Source organism: Phyllobates terribilis, unplaced genomic scaffold (assembly GCF_046119375.1).
Source record: "Phyllobates terribilis strain yellow unplaced genomic scaffold, ASM4611937v1 Scaffold_68__1_contigs__length_7421828, whole genome shotgun sequence".
NCBI lineage: Eukaryota > Metazoa > Chordata > Amphibia > Anura > Dendrobatidae > Phyllobates > Phyllobates terribilis.
The window spans coordinates 1268191-1277112 of NW_027362828.1; the positions used below are offsets into that span (position 1 = coordinate 1268191).

At 44.6% G+C, this 8922-nt stretch overlaps 1 long non-coding RNA gene across 1 annotated transcript in view; it reads left to right on the forward strand.

Moving 5' to 3' along the window:
• The window catches only part of LOC141194310 (uncharacterized), a 30639-nt gene extending 23101 nt beyond the window's left edge, over window positions 1-7538 (forward strand). The window contains exon 3 of the long non-coding RNA XR_012267090.1: window positions 6786-7538. This is a non-coding gene — a long non-coding RNA (uncharacterized lncRNA). The remainder of the gene's footprint in view (window positions 1-6785) is intronic.
• The last annotated feature ends 1384 nt before the right edge of the window (window positions 7539-8922 follow it).

The following is an 8922-nucleotide window of genomic DNA, read 5'->3' on the forward strand; positions in this document are numbered from 1 at the left end:
TCCTTCTCCTCCTTTTCAGCCTCAATCTCCGAAATGACCATGTAGCACCCTGAGGATTCGGCTGCTACAGGGGTATTGCACCTCAACCCAGAGGTGTGATATTCCACTCCCGGGTAAGGATGGAGTGTGGAGCTGAGCTCGGTTAGCTGCATGCACTACACACATCCCATTTCCGGAGGGCAGACCAACGGTACTCCCACTTAGAAATGTGCAGGTACGATCGAGTCTGTCCTTGGCTGGAGTGGGAGGGGGGTGGAATATCCCAGTAGTGTAGGGGCAGATAGGGGGAGCAGTCTGGGTAGTGCTAGGAGCTCATTGGGTGCTGGTCACCTGAGCTCACACATAGAGGGAGTATATAAGGTGGGAACCATCTTAGAACAGGGTCTTTGTAGAGGGTCTGACAGGCAGACAGTCACCAGCCAGCCTGTTGTGGAGGAAAGAAGCAGAAGAGCAGAGCAGCCCCAGGCCCAGAGAGAGAGAGAGGAGAACGAAGGACCCAGAGGGGGAGAAAGAAAGAACTCTGAGAACCCAAATCAGACCAGAGGGTGAAGAGTTGGCAACAGGGTACCGGATCCCAAGCTGGTGGAGGCTACAGCACACCTCAGCCAGAGACCGGAGGTCGTGGGCAGCATCTGCCACGACCACCCACTAAATCCACCCGGAAGGCAGACCACGAGTAGGGTCAGGGAACCCAGTGACAAGGGTTCACCAACAAGAGGCCCGAGGGAGCCGGACATAGGTGGATCCCTGGTGGGGACGGCCAGAGACGAGGACAGGACAGAAAGGGAGCTCAGAACCACGCTCCAGAACTACTTGGGGGTTGGCCGAGTCCAGGACCTGGTGGACGCAGCACGGCTCGGGTGGTCACTCAAGGCCGGAGTGACCGGAACAACAGCAGTAAGTAAAAACCCTGAACTGCAGAACCCGACTCTGTCTCTCATTACCATCCTCTCTGCACCTCTACAACCACCATCCTCTGCACCTGACCCCCTGAGGCTATACCCCTCCCGTTGGGGGTTATACTACCTAAGCTGCGCACACACCATCAGCCTCAGTGGACCCTGCTGCAGCGGCGGCCGTAGTGACCGCAATACAACGGGTGGCGTAGTCGACATAAAGAACTTTAGTAACATCAGTAAGGACTGCCACACACTGAGCTTGACGCCCTGGGCACGGACCGGGTCACCGCCACTCGGAGACTACAACCCCCATCTGATCCGGCTCCGGGTATTCCCCTAAAGAATATGGCCCAGGGGGCGCGTCAACTTCATCAGTCACAAGCTGGAAGCACTGCCTCAGCCAAGCGGGCTGTGCTGAAGCTAATATGCTTAGGTGGCAAACCGCACAATGCTGAAAAGTTGTGGACAGCTCTGAAAAAGCAAGCAGATCTGTGTCTGACACTACTGAACCTACAGTCAGGCATGGTCATGTGTGACAATGGCCGGAACCTGGTGGCGGCTCTGAGGTGAGGCGAGCTCACACATGTACCATGCCTGGCCCATGTGTTTAACCTCGTGGTTCATCGGTTTCTCAAAACCTACCCAGAGCTGCTGGATCTGCTCATCAAAGTACGCCGCCTGTGTGCCCATTTTAGAAAGTAAGGTACAGCTTCCGCTGCCCTTGCCGTGCTTCAGCAGCGTTTGCAGCTTCCGGCTCATCGACTGGTGTGTGATGTCTCCACGCGTTGGAACTCTACACTGCAGATGTTGGAAAGAATTTGTTAGCAGAAGAGGGCAGTTGTTCACTACCAGCATCAACAAGGCTGTATTCAGTTCAGACTCCACACAAGACCTCAGGGGTGGACATGGATAGCAGACATCTGTACCATCCTCCAAAATTTTGAGGATTCCACCAAGATGGTGAGCGGTGATGACGCCATAATTAGCGTCACCATCCCGCTTCTCTGTCTGCTGAAACGCTCTCTGCTCAGAAGCAAAGAGGATGAATTGCAGGCGGAGCACAATGAGATGGAGCAAGGAACCATACAGGATGATTACACACAGTCCAGCCTCATCTCATCCCAACGGGGATTGGGTGACAATGAGCAAGAGAAGGAGGAGGAAGAACAGGAGCTAGTTTCTTGCGCTATAGACAGTACTACCTGCACAACTGTCATACCGTCAGTTCAGCGTGGATGTCCTGAGGACAGGGAAGAGGAGGAGGAGAGCATGATCAGTCATCCTCTTGGTGAGGACACGGAAGTCTTGCCTGTTAGCAGTCTGGCACGCATGGCTGAGTTTGTGTTACGCTGCCTTTCCCGTGACCCTTGCGTTCTCCAAATTTTGGGTGACAGTCATTACTGGTTGATGACACTTCTAGACCCACGCTACAAGGAAAACATTATATCTCTTATTCCTGAGGCGGACAGGTCTACAAAAATGGGGCAGTACCAGAAGGCCCTTGTTGTGGAACTATTAAAAAAATTCCCTTTTGAAAACGCTGGCAGCAGAGGTCACAGTTCATTGGACAACCAAGGAGTACAGCCGAGAGAGACACAACTCCAATCCAGCAGAGGCAGGGGAACACTGTCAAAGTTCTGGGAGAGTTTTCTCAGCCCCTCCCATTGCACAGGCCCTGAGGTGCGGGTTACTCTCACAAGGAGTGCAAAGTTTGGGAAGATGCTGAGGGAGTACCTTGCCGACTGTACCAATGTCCTCCATGATTCCTCTGTGCCTTATAATTATTGGATATCCAAGCTGGACACGTGGAATGAACTGACTCTCTACGCCTTGGAGGTCCTGGCCTGCCTGGCCGCTAGCATTTTATCAGAGAGGGTTTTTAGTGCCGCTGGTGAAATTACAACTGATAAGAGCATCCACCTGTCAACTGTAAAAGCTGACAGGCTGACTCTTATAAAAATGAACAAGGGCTGGATTGGGCCAGACTTCTTAACACCACCATGATAGCAGCGTAACATAAACTTAAATCCAGTGTCTTTTTTTGGGAGGTGTATTCCCATGCATCTTTTCACAGCCACACATGGGTATACGCTTCCTGATTTTGGATATTTGCTTCTGGTCTTCAATATGTTCATTTATACCCCCCAGGGGTAAATGTTTGTCAGCCCATACGCTTAGTGCATGGGCATTACAAGTATAGGAGACCCGCTCCTTTCTAATGGGAACATTTTTTTATGAGGCCCTCCTCCACATCTTTTCCAAGGTGCATTGGAGTGCCTCCAAATTTTTGGCGCCCTTGCATTCACTGCATAGGCCAACACAATGGGAGACCCACTTCCTATTAATAGGAACATTGTTTTCAGGAGGCCCTCTAACCTCCACGTCTCTTCCAAGGGACATTGGAGTGCCTCCCAATGTTTGGCAGCCCTTGCATTCACTGCATAGGCAAACAGCATGGGAGACCCACTTTCTAATAATGGGAACATTGTTTTCAGGAGGTCCTCCTCTAAGTCTCTTCAAAGGGGTATTGGGGTGCGTCCAAATTTTGTGCAGCCCTGCCACTCACTGCATACGCAATAATAGTATAGGAGACCCACTCTTTAGTAATGGGAACAACAAAGCACAGCCGGCTGATGGCTCTCTAAGAATGGTAAGGGCCGACTGCTGGCCCTTTAAGAATAGAAAAGGCCGCCTGATAACCCTATAAAAATAGGCTTTGTGACTTTCAGAGTGCCTCCTTCATAAATTAAACAGGATGTGTCTGATGATGTGTCACACACCACATGGCCAGATAAGGTTGTAAAATATTAAAATTACATCTCCCGGTGAATGCATTTGTCACGGTTGAATGCAAAAAGGCATCAAAAACGCTGGTGTGGAGGAGTATTTTTGGTTTTGGTTATTTATTTTGCCTTATATACAAGTCATTACCCTGTAAAGGATGTTCCTTAACATATTTCCCAGGAAAATCCATTTTGGTTTCGTTTTTGTATGTTTTATTGTGAGTTCGTAAAAGTGGCGTAATACCTCTGACAACGTTGTTCACAGCAGTGACCTGGGAGTCAGAAATGCTTTCAGGGGTCTTCCCCATGCTGTTCCCATGTCATTTGAGCACTGTTCCCATCGATTTGGGCAATTTTTAGGCCTCTGCAGACCTCCGGGGGGAGCCGCCTGAAAAATGTTCGAATTTTTCATAGACTTACATTGGGCTCATTGCTCGGGTCGAGCATTCCAATTTGCTCGACTCGAGCATTTTAGTGCTCGCCCATCACTAGTACTGATGAAATGTGGAAATTATACCAAAAGCGAGGGCTTCATAAGAAATCAGGAAGTTCACAAAATAAAAAGGTGACAGTGGAAGATTCTGGATCCCCACAGCGTGGGCGTAGTTGGACACGGAGAGAGCGGGAGGGCCCACTCCCACTTCGTCCCCAGTGAAACCCACAGCGCCGGGGTTTGAGGATCTTTACGCTGAAGTAAAATTGCTGTTGCAGGAGGTCAAAACACAGCGACAGGAGTTGACTTTTTCTCCCAGAGAGGTTTCCCAGTCAGAGGGAGACACAAGTGATTGACTTCTTGGCCGAGCCCTCCACATAGATAGACGCCCTCATGTAAATTTGGTCATTAATTGGCAAAATAAGAATAGGGGCTCACAACAATAAATGTTATTAATCTTAACCAATCACAGTATATAAACTAAAGGGAAGACATTTTAAAATTATATATTTATTAAGGTATAAAGTTAAAAACATACCAAACAATTGTGCAAAAAAACAAAACAACCCTGACTCACAGGCTAACAGACTAAACATTGTATACTAATTACCAATCAAACAGAAAAAAACCCCAACCAATAACCTAGGTTATAATCATGGTTCAGCTTCCCATCTACTGTTAGTAGTTATATTGTCCGAGGTCAGCCTATACTCTCCTAGGTATACCTAAACAAGTAGTATATTGGTTAGATGATTTCAGTATGACATATCTATAACCATCCACTCAAAGGAAGATGCCTAGTACCCAATTTCAACTATAACCATCCTTTCAGATGAAAAATGCTTAATGCCCGAAAAATGCTTAATGCCCGACGCGTTTCACCACCAACTGTCGTAGCGGCTCTTCAGGGGCAACACAAGTTAACAAGCCAATATATGGTTATGTATAACACATTACAGATAACAGTTTCTGTTTACTCCACTGAGAAATCAACAAATAAATCTTCTTCTAGTGTCTCTCTTGCTGTAGCTTTTATTTAGAGATTCATCTAGTATTCCCCATGACCTATAGAGGTTGCTATTCCATCATCATTTATAAACACTCATCAGATCAGAGCCAAATACTCCTTTTGATGATATAGACCTAAGTCTGTCCCACTCCATATGCTGGAAAATATACAGCAAAGATGTGTGGGGGAAAGAACTGTGGCAAGATGTTTGGGCAATTGTGCAAAGAATTAAAGTGACTGTATTTCACGTTGACGTCCATTGTGCTTCAGATAACCTAGAAAGACTCTTCAATTCAATAGCGGATGAACATTCCAAAATATCAGTTGCTGATGCCAGTGAGGAGCCTGACTCAGCTGAAAAGCAACTTGGATTGGCTCAATGGGCACATCAGAAATGTGGGCATCTTGTAGAAAAAGCTACTTATGAATGGGCACAAACCAGAGGAGTGCCCCTCAGGTTACATGTAATTAAGGAAACAATTATGAAATGGCCAGTGTGTCAACATTCACAACAGAGACCTATTCCCCATGTGGTTAGGGGCCATATAGCCCGAGGCAAATTGGCTGGACAAATTTGGCAGGTGGATTATATTGGTCCCCTTCCACAAGATGGAGGATGTGTGTATGTATGCACGGCTGTGGATACATACTCAGGGTACATGATGGCTTGTCCGTGTAAAGCGGCCAATGCCAACAGTACGATCAAAACAATGGAAACCATAGTATTATACTACGGAATTCCGTAACAAATTCAGAGTGACAATGGTAGTCACTTCAGGAACAAGAAGGTTGCAGAATTTTGCTCAGAACATAACATTGAGTGAATCTTTCATATCCCATATTCTCCCCAAGCCGCAGGATTGGTAGAGCAGATGAATGGGTTATTCAAAGAACAATTAAAGAAATTGGGAGATGGAACTTACAAAGGGTGGAGAAAACATTTAAATGAAGCCCTTAACATTCTTAACAGGCCAATTGGAGAACAGGAAACACCATCAATGAGGATGATTACCCCCAATTTACAGATAATGCCCTTAAAAGCTTCTACCACAGAACAGACGGTTCTCTATTGGGAATTGGAGACGGGAGCACTAGGACCCTATAGGGCTACTCCACAAGCTGCAGGATTAGATCTACAATCCCATGAGGAAATCAGATTGGAACAGGAGTTATAAAGGCAATCAGAACTGCTATAGGATTACAAATGCCTCCTGAACATTTTGGTCTTATAGCTCCAAGGTCAGATTTAGCCTTAAAGGGAATTCAGGTGATGGGAGGAGTGATAGATCAGGACTATCAAAGTGAAATTAAGGTACTCCTGCTGAATAGTGGGGATAGTGACTGGTTGATTCAAAAAGGAGACAGGGTAGCTCAATTGTTGATTTTATCCATCCAGAAAATGAAGGTGATCAAGGGAACAGCCCCCACAGTAATAACTGTCAGAGGAGATAAAGATTTTGGTTCCAGTCATTCTTTAAATGATGGTGCAAAAACATGGGTAAAACAAGCTGGGGATAAAGGTCCCCCAGAGCCTGCAGAGGTGATTGCTAGAGGGGCAGGTAATGTGTTAATAGTGATGAAGCCAGGACAGGAAAAATGGGAACATATTCCAGCAGACAGGTGTTATCTCAGAGAATAATAAATCTGCTCTTTCTTTTTAGTGTCCAATTCAAATATGGAGATGGTGGCTGATCGGTGTTACAGGCATGGTCCTTTCGGTCTCTGTCTCTACCCAACCGTAGTATCAACAAAGAGAAGAAGTGCCAGTCAAAGAAAATGTGGCATTGTGTAAAATGAAACAGAACCTATGGAGTTACTTGGCACAATTGATGAACATGAGCCATTTTTGTATGACAAAAACTGCTACCGCTACCAATATACTAGAGAATTGTATGGTAGCTATACCAACTCCCTTACAACTGTGGACAAACTCAATAGGGGGGTTTGTCCAAGATGAGGAGATTGAAGGAGATGTGATCCAAAATGATACATATAACCTGTATTACGCTTGTATAAACTGTACTGGAGAGGACTTCCTTACTGAAGACATGATAACTATAAAGACTCAAAATAATGCATCTGCTGAGTTATGTTATCAAATGACTTGTAATCAAAATAAAATAGGTAAAAATAGAAGGTAACAAAAGGCACAATGAACATATCATGTGCGGTTCACGTTCAGATAAAAATTTCAAGAGAATGAGGTAGCGAAAAACATGAAGTGCAACAAAACAGTAATCTCTCTCTCACATATACAACATGTAAAATTGCCCAAGGGGTGGATGTTTTCTTGTGGGAATACAACTTTTAATTATATTTCAGCTAACATAATAGGTGGGCCATGTGTTATTTCTAGATTAGCCCTAATGATGTATCCTTTGTTTCCATCCCATAAAGCTAAACGTCCAAAGAGGGGATTTTCCTGTTTAGCTGAAGATTGTAAGTATAATGTAAAAATATTTAGATTTGAGAGTCCTCAATGGTTGATACCTTTTAATGGCTAACTGAAAAGATGGTAACAAATTGCAAGCTTTCGAGACTACTCAGGCCTCTTCATCAGGCATAGTATACCACAAAATCTGAAGAGTCACATATTTATACACAATAAGACATACAAAAAATGCAATAGGTAAGACAGGTGATGAAAAGCAGAGTTATTATGGAAGAGATAAACAGATCTGGCTATAAATATTTTAGCAGTTAATAGATAAAGAGTGTGAAGGTTTTATTGTCCTGTGATTAGGTCCAGTGTTATGATGGCCTCACAAGTCTGAGGAGCAAATTCCTTAGTTGATGTAGAATGAGATAAATCCATGCGACACATTCATTCCTGTTCTGAAAGTGTTAAAGGTCACCATCAGTTTATATTCATGAAGGAAGCAAACAGACAACTGATGGACACGCGCTACTACAAAAAACTGGAGTCTGACCCTACACAGGACTATTACAAGGAACTAAACAAGTTGGTATCTTGTCTGCCTCACGAATCCATAAGAGCCGATGACCTGATACCAGAGAGTCCAAGAATAGGGACATTCTATATGCTCCCCAAAATCCACAAATCTGGAAATCCAGGAAGACCAGTTATTTCATGTGTGTGCACCCTTACTGAGCAAGTTTCTGGATGGGTAGAGTGTGTTCTTAAACCACTGGTAAAGAGTACACCCAGATACATTCAGGACATGACAGACCTACTGAATAAACTAGCAGCAATAGGTCCTCTACCAGAAGGAACCATCCTGACCACCATGGATGTGGAATCTTTGTATTCTAATATCCCACACAAGGATGGATTAAATGCCTGCAAAATCTTCATAGAAAATACAGGAATTGTTGCTGATTCTGTGGTCAAACTTACAGAATTCATCCTCACACACAATTACATTGAATTTGATAACAACATATATCTACAGGAAATGAAAGGCTAAAGAACCAAATCAATAAACAGGGTTGAAGTACATAAAATCCATATGGACCCATGTTATTGCATGCTGGACTTTAAGTCAGAACGGACCATCATATAAATATACTAGGAGGTCTCTGCTGAGCAGAGAAAAAAAGATGGCCACTAGAGTTCGTACAAATTCATAAAAATATCTTTATTGAAAATATAAATACCACATCAAAACAATTCGTATCTATGCACAAACAGACCACATCATGTGGACACAATGCTGGAGACCAAAACTATTGGATTACAAAGTTACACCATAAAAACCATGTGACACAGCGGCCACAATTGGTGAGCCTACGTATAGTAGATGATTAAGGGGAGGTAATGAAAAAAATATATACATT